The sequence below is a fragment of the Heterocephalus glaber genome, unplaced genomic scaffold (assembly GCF_053883595.1).
Source record: "Heterocephalus glaber isolate CG9 unplaced genomic scaffold, H.glaber_assembly_v1.0 deba00001564, whole genome shotgun sequence".
Lineage (NCBI taxonomy): Eukaryota > Metazoa > Chordata > Mammalia > Rodentia > Bathyergidae > Heterocephalus > Heterocephalus glaber.
Window position 1 is genome coordinate 3,224,589 of NW_028258351.1, and position 11,376 is coordinate 3,235,964.

The following is an 11,376-nucleotide window of genomic DNA, read 5'->3' on the forward strand; positions in this document are numbered from 1 at the left end:
TACAAACAAAAGCACATATATGGGGTGTGTGATACAAAATTGTGTCCGTCATTTTCTCCACACAAATACTGGTTATAGGGTATCAACGTATCATATGAATTATCCTAAAAGGAGACCAACTTTAGAACAAACAAAAACCATTCTAAGTTTACTAAGTGGTCAAAATTTTTATAATCACTTAACTACACATTCACGTTCTCTATTTTCTCAGTCAACAAACTGAGTCAAATGTTTGTTTGTTTATTTATTTGAACTGGCAATTGAACTCAGGGCCTTCACACCAAGCTATATCCCCAGCCCTTTTTTATTTTCAGACAGGGTCTCGCTAGGTCACTGTGTTGCCGAGGCTGGGCTTGAATTTATGATCCTTCTGCTTCAGCTTCCCAGAGTGCTGGGATTACAGACATGTAGTATCATGCCTAACTAGTTATCCCATCGTTTAAAGAAAACATTCTACAATAATTTGAAATCATGTATATTTATCTTAATTTTACCAGTGACTGCTTTTTTCAGAAATTCTAGTTCTTCTTTTGACATAAAATAATAGCTTTAAATTTCATTGGGGTCTAGATTTTAAATTACATTCTTCCTAATAAACAAAATGTAGTCAATTTCAATTCTTATAGATTCAATTCTTCTGAAGCAACTTCTCTCATAGGATTTTCTAATTCATCTTTCAAATACCTCGGTGCTGCTCCAATGGCATCATTTTCTTCAGGTGCACCTGGATTCTTTAATGGGTGATTACAACTACAAGTATTGGTAAAACAACCAGGAAAGGTAATTTTAGCATCTGATCTCTGCTGTAGCAGGAGCTTATTTACAGTGTTGAAGAAAAAGACACTAAAAGCTTGATGTAATAATCCTTATTCAATGTTTCCATTCAGGTGACAATTCTTGGTTTTAGCTGCAATTTCATTGTTACTTTCATCAATAGGAATACGTATCTCTGCCAAGAGTTAAACCTGTTTCTCCTCAACATAGTATTTATTTTATGGTATTTGTTAGAAAATGTGTGATCACGTCCTAGAATACTCAGGCCCGGGATGCAAATGGGCTGTGGTACCTCATTCAGTTTTGGTGTTTACAGTCCTCACAACCTGTCAAGTGTAACTATTATGGCTTGTGTTTAGATGTTCGTGTCCACCCCCCCAACCCCCCCCACCCCCGCAAAGCCTCATGCAGATGAAGTGAGACTTTCTTCCTCGGACGTAGATGAATCTGGAATATGTGATACTGGGATTAGGGGCATGTGATTATTAAACCACTACACGTGAGTAATCCCAGTAGTCTGAATGTGATAAAGAGGCAGAAAGACATGGTGAGTCCCTTTTGTTGCCTTTGGTACTATGTGTGCGCCATGTTCTTTCTCCTCTGCAAGGCCTGTTTGTCATCCTTGTTTTGGAGCCAGCCGACTATGGACTGAGACTTCTATGAACTGTAAGCCAAATAAACCCCTTCCCTTTCTACTTTGGGTGTTGGGTATTTTGTCTCAGCAGTGAGAGAAAAGCAACTAATACAGTTATTCATTGGTAGCTCGGAGATCATAGTAAAACCGAAATCCAACAAAACACAACGAGTCTCTTAAGTCTACTTGAAAGCATTCCTCAACTCCTATAATTCTTACCAAGTGTTAAAAGTAGGAAATATTACCTTGCTTGTTAATAATGGATTTTAAAATTTTCAGTTGTTTAAGTAGTAGCTAGCATTTATTTTGTTGGTACAAAAGGCATTCCTGATGAGGGTGAGCTTCTTATCTTTTTGAGTTCTGTTTTTTATTGTTTTTTTTTTTAAATAGCAACAGCAGTTTATTGTCTTGGGGCCGGAAATCCAAAATGCAGGTGCAGACAGTTAGCCTCCTTCTGAAGGAAAGCCTGGCCCATGCCTCGCTTGGTTACTTGTTTTTTAGCAAAACATTTATTGGTACATTTTGATTGAATTTATTTAATTTTGTTTGTTTGTTTGTTTATTTGTTACTGGGGATCAAACTCAGGACCTTGCACTTGTGAGGCAGGCACCGGAACCACTGAGCTAAATCCCCGGCCCTAAATTTATTTAATTTTTAAAGATAAATTTTATCCCATTCCCCCCTCAAGCCCCCTCCCCTCCCTATGTACAAAAGCTTTGTTTCCATTTTTTTCTTTTATTCTCAATATTTTTTCTTTTCCCTTCCTTCCTATCTCCCTCCCTCCTCCCTTGTTCCCCTCCCCATTTGAACACTTTCTTCCCATTTCCCAAACATCCATTATACATCTCAGTGCTTATTTCCACTTTTGGTTTCTCACACTAGAGAAACAATGTAGGTTTTTTTGTTTTTTTGTTTTTGTACCGGGGATCGAACTCGGGTCCTTGTTCTTGCAAGGCAGGCAGCAGAACCACTGAGCTAAGTCCCTGGCCCACAATCTAGTATTTAAACATACATGTCCAATTTATTTCACTTAGTAGTATGGTCTCAAGATGTATCCATTTAGCTATAAATGTCTGAAGCTCATCCTTCTTTATGGCAGAGTAGTACTCCACCGTATAAAAAAACCACATCTTTATCCACTTGTCAGTTGATGGGCATTTAGGCTCTTTCCAAGATTTAGCTATTACACATTGTGCTGCTATAAACATGAGTGTGCATATATTGCTGTGGTTAATGGTACATTTTAGATATACACAAAGATAACACCCATCATAGGGAATTCGCACCTGTACATGATGTGTCCTGTCTCCTCTTCTTGTCCTGTTCCCCACTCCCTGGAAGCCCCCTCCCCTCCCTGTATGCAAAAGCTCTGTTTCCACTTTTTCCTTCTATTTTTACTTTTTTTTCTTGTCCCTTCCTTCCTTTCTCCCTCTCTCCTCCCTTGTTCCCCTTCTCATTTGAACATTTTCTTTCATTTCCCAGTATCTAGTATACATTTTAGTCTTTCTTTCCACTTTTGTTTAAAAAACCGCCCAGATCTTCCTTATCCATTTGTCAGTTGATTGCATTTGGGCTGTTTTCAAGATTTAGCTATTACAAACTGTGCCTCTACAAACGTGGGTGTGCATATATCGCTGTGGTATGACATTTGTATTTCTTTTTTTTTGGTTTTTTTTGGTACCGGGGATCGAACTCAGGTCCTTGCGCTTGCGAGGCAGGTGATGGAACCACTGGGCTAAATCCCCAGCCCCTGATGTTTGTATTTCTTTTGGCAAGATATCAAGAAGAGGAATAGCTGGGTCAAATGGAACCTCCAATTTTAGTTTTTTGAGGAATCTCCACATTGATTTCCACAGTGGTTGCACCAGTCTACACTCCCACCAGCCATGAAGAAGGGTTTCTTTTTCCCTACAGCCTCTCCAGCATTTGTTATTGGTTGATTTCTTAATAATAGCCATTCTTTCTGGGGTGAGATGAAATCTCAGCATTGTTTTAATTTGCATCTCTCGAGTGACCAGTGATGTTGAACATTTTTTCATGCACTTATTTATTTGCTCTTTCTACTTCTTCATCTGAGAAGTGTCTATCATTTCAGATGCCCATTTTTGGATTGGGTCTTTAAATTTGGGGGTCTGGTGTTTTTGAGTTCTTTATATTTTCTAGATTGTAGTTCTTTGTCTGAGGAATAGCTGGAAAAAATTTTTTTCCCACACTATGGATTGTCTCTTCATTCTGTTGGTGGTTTCTCTTGCTGTGCAAAAGCTTTTTAATAAGATAAGATCCCAGTTGTTGATTCTTTGTGATAATTCCTGTGCAATCAGGGTTTTGTTCATAAAGTCTTTGCCTACATTAATGTCTTTGAGAGTTTTACCTATTCTTTCTTCCAGCAAATTAAGTGTTTCTGTTTTAATATTTAGATCTTTAATCCATTTTGATTTTAGTTTAGTGCATGGTGAAAGCTATGGGTCTAATTTCAATTTTTGGCATGTGGAAAGCCAGTTTTTCAGGATCATTTATTAAAGAGGCTCTCTGTCTTCCAGTGAATGTGTTTGTCTCCTTTGTCCAAGATAAGGTGGCTGAGTATGTCTGGAGTTGTTTGTGCATCTTTCAATGTGTTCCATTAATCTTGGGGTCTGTTTTGTTTGTTTGTTTGTTGTTGTTGTTTTGGCCAGTACCATGCTATTTTTATCACAGTGGTCTTGTAGTATAATTTCAAGTCAAGGATTGTGATGCCCTCTGGCTTGCCTTTGTTGCCCAGAATTGCCTTTACTATCCTAGGTCTCTCCTGGCTTCAAATGAACTTTAGGATTGTTTTTTCTAATTCTGTGAGATATGCTGTTGGAATTTTGATCACAATTGCATTAAATGGGTATAACTATCTTGGATATAGGGCCATTTTCACTATATTGGTTCTTCCTACCAAGAACAGGTGAGATCTTTCCATTTTCTGATAGCCTCTTTGATCTCCTTTTTCAGAGTACTGTACTTTTCAATGTAGAGGTCTTTTACTTCCTTTGTTGGATTCCTAGGTATTTCATTTTTTTCTGGATTCTATTATGAAAGGTGTTGTTCCCTAATTTCTCTGTCAGTGAGTTTGTTATTTGTGTACAGGAATGCTATTGATTTTGGAGAGTTGACTGTATATCCAGCTATGGTACTGAATTTGGTCAGTAAATGTAGAACCCTTTTGGTAGAGCTTTTGGGGTTTTCTATGTAGGGTATCATGTCATCCACAAATAATGATAATTTAACTTCAGCCATGTGCAGACCTAATAACTTATAGATTAAAATCAATTTGGTTGCTGGTATATATAAACTGTATATATAAACAAATATATACAGTTTGTTTAACTCAAATATATTATTTTAAAGACTAAAACATTAGAGTTTTAATCCCCAGAGACAAACAATTATCAAACATGCCTATCAAACTTTAAAGCAAAACTTCTAAAACAGAAAGGGTGAGTACAGCTAGTTCCACAAGCTCAATTAGATCTTGTTATTTTCATTAAAATTTTTTTTTTAAATCCACCCTTGGAAAGTAAATATATTCCATCAGAACTCCATTAGCACAAGGACAAATCTACAGACATGCCCTAGAGACAAGTGTTGTAAAAAGATGTACTAACTATAAGGTAAAATGGCTCAATATAATTAACAATGTGAGGAAAAAGTTTTGCTTGTGATTTAACAGATAACAGAGAAACGTGGCTGCCATCCAGGAAGCTTGGATTTCCTTTCATCCAGGGTAAAGTATGGACGAGTAGAAATTTGACCTCAGCACAGGAAAGAAAGAGTCTATGTTTAAAGTTACACAAAAATGTTCAAAGTGGTATTTGTATCTATAATCCTTATGTTTTTCTTTATGGCACAGTAACCTGGAGAAAAAACTCCTCTGGTTATAGTAACTGTGTACTTGGTCACTGTGTAAAAACTGGAGAAGTTTGTGGTCAGATACTATTGGTTATGGGGAGAATGCCTAGAGTATGGATACAGGTTAATCTAATTGAGACATGGGCCTACTCCCCTACATCTTATTTGTTGCATAACTTAGTTGATCATCTGATCCATCAGACTAAAAGGATGCTAGGCCTTATTATTACAGGAGTAGTCTCATCTCAGACCTGGTTGGCCCAAAGTTAAAACTTTGTTAACTCTGAGGTCCATTCACATGGCTGGAGAACACATAGATTCCCTCCTACCCAAATATCCGATTTGTCAGGGTCATATTACATGGAATGGATTTCATAAAGATGCACCTCCACCATGGAATATATGTAGGGGCCAATTAGGAAGATATGGAAAATTGGGACCGTATGAGTTTATAGATTGGGGACCATGGAGAAATTTTATAGGAAGAAAGGACAATAATACAGTCTGGTATAAATTAAACTGGACTAACCTTGATAATGTGATTTAAAAAATCTGTCCCTACTAAGGAAATAAGTTGGATAGAAGAAGGTTTTAAACCCCTTCTCAGTTTTTACATTATGGGAAGCTTGGGCCTGTCCAGAAAACATTATGGAAATTGGCTCTTCCCTATATTGAAGGAAGCTTATGGACTAGTAATGATTTAAAAATCAGCCTTTGGCAAAACTATATTGTGTGTGTTGTTTTTTTTGGTACTGGGGATTGAACTTGGGACCTTGTGTTTTCGAGGCAGGCACTGGAACCACTGAGCTAAATCCCTGGCCCTGGCAAAACTATACTGTTAACAGAGTACTATTGGCCTGTTCGAGCTTCCATGTGTATCTATAACCCATATGTTTTCATGTATGGAAATATACAATGGGATACTAATACTTTTACCTGTCAAAAATGCACCTTGCATCATTATATTCCCTTTGGATCTGTACAAAATAAGTCTCAATGATCCTAGGGTGTATGCCAGGAGTATGGGTTCCTCTTAATCTAACTGAACCATGGTCATATATGCTTATTGCTCCTTTGTTGCAACCCCTGCTTGATCATCTCATACATACAACAAAGAGAATGCTGGGACTGATTGTTGCTGGCATAGTCTGTTTGGTGGTATTGATTTCAAGTGTCGCTGTTTCCTCTGTTGCCTTGGCCCACTCTGTTCAAACAGCTCATTTCACAGATAATTGGACTGAGACTCCTAATGAGGCCTGGAGAATACAACATTCTTTAGATGCTAGGCTGCAATCCCAAAGAAGTGTGCTTGAGACTACTGTTCTCTGGATGGGGGATCAGATTAAAAGTTTATAGCTACAACAAAGCCTCAAATGTCATTATAATATTACTCGATTTTGCATTTCTCCTTTGCCTTATAATCGGTTTAGTCACCTGTGGGAACATGTTAAAAAACACATACAAGGAGCTGTGCACAAAAATATAACTATGGATCTAGATGCTCTCCAAAAAGTTTTATTTATGTCCCAATAGACTGCTAATTTTGATGACCAGATTCAAAACTGGGACAAATTTTCTGATATACTTGATCAGCTTAATCCTGTTAATTACCTCAAGGGTCATTTCTGGTTTTATATTGCAGTGCTAATAGTAATTGCATTATGTTTTCTTGCTCTTGTCTTAGTCTGCTACAGAGGAGCTCAAACCAAACAATGTCTGAAGACATTGGAACCACAGGTCATGATGATCCAACTTCTACAAGCAAATAAAAACAAAGGGGGATCTGTCAAGAGCCACTCTACATAATTTTTTGGGGAAAATCATTTCATAATTAAAGTATGACTATAGGTGTCTAAGGCCCAATGTCACCTTTCAGGCAAGCCAGCTATGGCATGCAGAAACATAACTCTGTTTTGCCTCCAGTCACAGGTTGACTGGGCTCAGTGGTCCCAAGATACTGTGATGCTTAAGGGCAAGAGTACATCAGCTGGAGACATCTAGGTTCTTCAAGAACCGAGTAGTAATAAAAAATAAAAGATTTCACTTGGGGGAAGGACGACTTCTTTAGTACCCTGCTACCCCATCTTACCTATTGTAAGAATGCTCTCCTTACCACCCTCATCAACATAATATCCTCAGCAACCTAAGATCCTCATCAACATAGGATTACCACTGCCCGCTAAGTCAATGGATGCTCCCTCCAATTGTTGTGTGTACCCAATAAATAATGGCTAGCTTGGAGAGTCTTTGTCTTTGCCCACTCTGAGGCACTGACCTCCTGCCACACCCCATGTACTTTGAAATTATGCAAATCTCTTTTGTCTTTCTTTAGCCCACACTGTCCCCCTTTCTAGGCAGTTGGAAGATTGATCACCCTCTGATAGAAATCCACTTTGTATGCAAATAGAATAGCTCCCCCTGTTTTTTCAAGGTTCCTGTCACATGGAGTATTTTTTTCCATCCTTTGACCTTCAGTTATGAATTTCTTTTTTATGTTTTGTTGGGTTTTTTTTTGGTACTAGGGATTGAACTTGGGACCTTTCGCTTGTGAGGCAGGCAGTGGAACCACTGAGCTAAATCCTCAGCCCCATGAATTTCTTTTTAAATTAAATGTGTTTCTTGAATGCAGCATATTGTTGGATCTTGTTTCTTTCTTTCTTTTTGTACCAGGGCTTATACTCAGGATCTTGGGCTTGTGAGGCAGGTGCAGTGCCACTGAGCTAAATCTTGTTTGGATTTTGTTTCTTGATCCATTCTGCCAGTCTGTTTCTTTTGATTAAATTGAGACCATTAACATTGATGGTTATAACTGATATGTATCAACTTATACCTGTCATGTTATTTTCCTGTTGTTGGCTCCATTTTTTTCTCTTTGTTTAATTTCTTGCCTTGCCTGGTGGATTCATTCTGTTGGGGTTCATGGAATTGTAATCTGTGGGTGACTGCAATATTGATTGCCCCTAAGTAGGCTGTAAGCAGTGAAGGCTGTAAAGAGTTAACCCCACAATTTGCTTGTTTATAGAAGTGAATCCAGCCAAAGCCTATGTGCCAAAGTCAGAGTAACTCACACCAAAATTCCGTTCCCACAACTAAAACCTTAACTAGATGGACAATGTCCTAATTACAACCATATATTTTGTCTATTCTGTTCCTAATTTCAGAATGCTTTGTCTTGTCTTTTACAAGCCTGGCTTGCATTAATTTCCATAGAAACTGCATAACTGTGCATCCTCACATGTAGTTCTTCCCTTGCACATAGCTTGCCTTTACCCCGATTACCCTAATAAAAATCAGTGGTTTGGACTGGCCAGCACCTTTTTCAGTTGCACCAGCACTGGCTGTCCTGGAAACCCACTTTTTGTCTCTGTTAGTTCCGTCTTTTAGTTTTTTTCCCTCAGGCCTGTGTTGTACACTGGGCAGGAAACTAGAGCCTACTGCAGAGATTTCCAGTAACATTTCAGGGGTTCACAGTAATTGCCACCCAATATGGGGCTTGAACCCATGGCCCTGAGATTAAGAGTCTTATGCTCTACTGACTGAGCTAGCTGGGCTTGTTATCTCCTTCTAGAATATCCTTCAGAACACTTTGGAGTGCTGGTTTGGTGGTCATGAATTTCTTCAGGTGTTCTTTGTCATGGAAGTATCTCATTTCTTCATCAATTTTGAAAGATAGTTTTGTGGGGTATATCAATCTGGGTTGGAGGTAGTTTTCCTTTAGGGCTTGAAATACTTCAAGCTCTCCTTGAGAGTTTGTGTTGAGAAGTCTGCTGTGATTCTGATGGGCTTTCTTTTATAGGTGATTTGTTTCTTTTGTCTAATAGCTTTTATTATTCTGTTTTTGTGCTGAATTTCTGGAATTTTGACTATTATATACCTGGGGAAAATTTTTTTTGATCATGGTTATATGCCTAACTTATCTGTATGTCAAATTCTTTTTCCCTATTTGGGCAGTTTTCTGCCATTATTTCTGTGTATAGGTTTCTTTTATGTCCTTTATGCTATTTCCTGCTTTTTCATTGACTTTGATCAATCTTATGTTATTCTTCTTCACATCGTCTAGCAGCTGCTGAATTGATTTCTTGTGGTCCCTTGCTATTTTTAAGAAATCTCTCTTCATGATTGCTAACTGCAATCCTGTTTTCTCTATCTGATATTCTGTTGTCACATTGGCTCATTCTGGTGTGTATACTTTCAATGGAGTTTTTAATCTCCTGGATATCTGTTTGAATCTGTTGCATGGATTCCATTTCTTTCCTATGCTGGGCATTCAAGGTTTCAATCATTTTCCTGAGCTCCTCTATTTTTTTTTTTTTGCACCAGGGATCAAACTCAGGACCTTGCGCTTTCGAGGCAGGTGCCAGAATCACTGAGCTAAATCTCCAGCCCCTCTATTTTTTAAAAAAATCTGTATCTGCTCTAGAGTCACTAAGCATGTCTTTTATTTTCATCACCATCTCTGTAGGTATCTGAGAAATTATTTCTGCTTTGATTTTTTTTCTGGAGCCTCACTCATCTGCTTTATTACTTTCACTGTTACCATTTCAGAGAGTCCATGTGGGTGGCTTTCAGGTTGTTCACCTCCTTGCCCCCTGGGTTTGCTTTTGTTGAGCTGAAAGTCTGGGGAGGGTTTGCATCTTGTGTAAGTGTTATCTCATTTTCTATTTTTTTAAATTTTTAAAATATTTTTTGAGGCAGGGTCTCCCTTTGTAGTTCAGGTTGGTCCTTAACTCACCTTGTAGCCCAGGCTGGCCTTGAACTCACAGTGATCCTCCTCCTGAGTGCTGGGACTACAGGTGTGCACCACCACACCTGGCTTCTATTTTTTTGATGATACCTTTTTTTTTTTTGTACCAGGAATCAAACTTGGGTCCTTGCACTTGCACAGCAGGCGGCAAAACCACTGAGCTAAATCCCCAGCCCTGGCTTCTATTTTTTAAAAAAGTTTAATTTCTAGGTTGATGGTTGTAGATTGCTTATGGTGAGTAGCTTTATTGCTAGTATTCAGAACCCTTAGGAAATAACTACTTGTCAGAGGTATCTTCCAAGTTTAATTGGCTTTTGAGTTTTGAGCCTGTTGCAAGATCCTACTGCTTTTCTTTTTTTTTTTGTACCAGAGATTGAACTCAGGACCACACACTTGCCAGGTTGGCACAGTGTTGCTGAGCTACATCCCCAGGCTCCTACCTCTTTAATTTATTGGGGATGAGAAGTTTCTAACTACTTGGTCCAGCCACCAGTTCTTTGGCACTGGCATATAGTTTTTTGGTTTGTTTTAAAAGACTCTTAGGCAATCTCAGTCGTGGTATACCAGGAAGAACAACTGATTAGCACAATTATGTTGCCTTGGCTAAAGTAGTACAATCAGCAATAACAATAGTATAAATACAGCCTAGAAAATGACAAACTGTGTTAACTATTGTTTTGCCACTTTTAACTGTATGGACTGGATTTGTTGTTATATAACAAAATCTAAAACGAACCAGAAAATTGTATCCAGTAAATAAGCCCTTAATATGGTGATTTTACTCTTAGGGGAGAAGACTAGAAAGGGGTTTAGAGGGGAAAAATAGAGAAATAGAAGAGGAAGAGATTAGAAGCAAGCCTGGAGGGGCCAGGGATTTAGCTCAGTGGTTCCAGTGCCTGCCTTGCAAGCTCAAGGATCCAAGTTTGATTCCCTGGTACCAAACAAAACAAAACAAAACAAAACAAGAAGCAAGCCTGGAGGACAAATGAAGATTGTACTAACTTTGGGAAACTTGTTAAGAAGACAGGAGGGAAAGAGAAAGGAAGAAACAAAAGAAAAGAGCAGAACAATAAAAAAACTAGAAACTGTGTTTACACAATAAGAAAAAAAGAACAGGAACAGAAAAGCAAAAAGAAAACAAAGAAAAAGTCCAATTCGAAGCATTTCTCTGCTGTCACTGGTAGATGATGTGGGTAGATAGAATCCAGAGCCAAATTGATTAATCCCAGCAAGCTAGCCATAGCTTTATGGTGGGGTAATGGATAATTCCGGCCTGCCTGCACCTTTAGTTCCACTCAAGTTCAGGCTGGTTTCTGACTATGAGGCTGAAACTGGATTTTTTGAGCCTACA

The 11,376-nt window shown here is 38.4% G+C and overlaps 1 non-coding gene and 1 pseudogene across 1 annotated transcript; both read right to left on the minus strand.

Annotated features, from left to right (window-relative positions):
• Positions 1-453: 453 nt before the first annotated feature.
• Positions 454-983, minus strand: LOC101718802 (isopentenyl-diphosphate Delta-isomerase 1 pseudogene; annotated as a pseudogene).
• Positions 984-8,759: 7,776 nt separating this feature from the next.
• Positions 8,760-8,832, minus strand: Trnak-cuu (transfer RNA lysine (anticodon CUU)). The gene has a single exon. It is a non-coding gene; the product is annotated as a tRNA-Lys (tRNA).
• Positions 8,833-11,376: the final 2,544 nt, after the last annotated feature.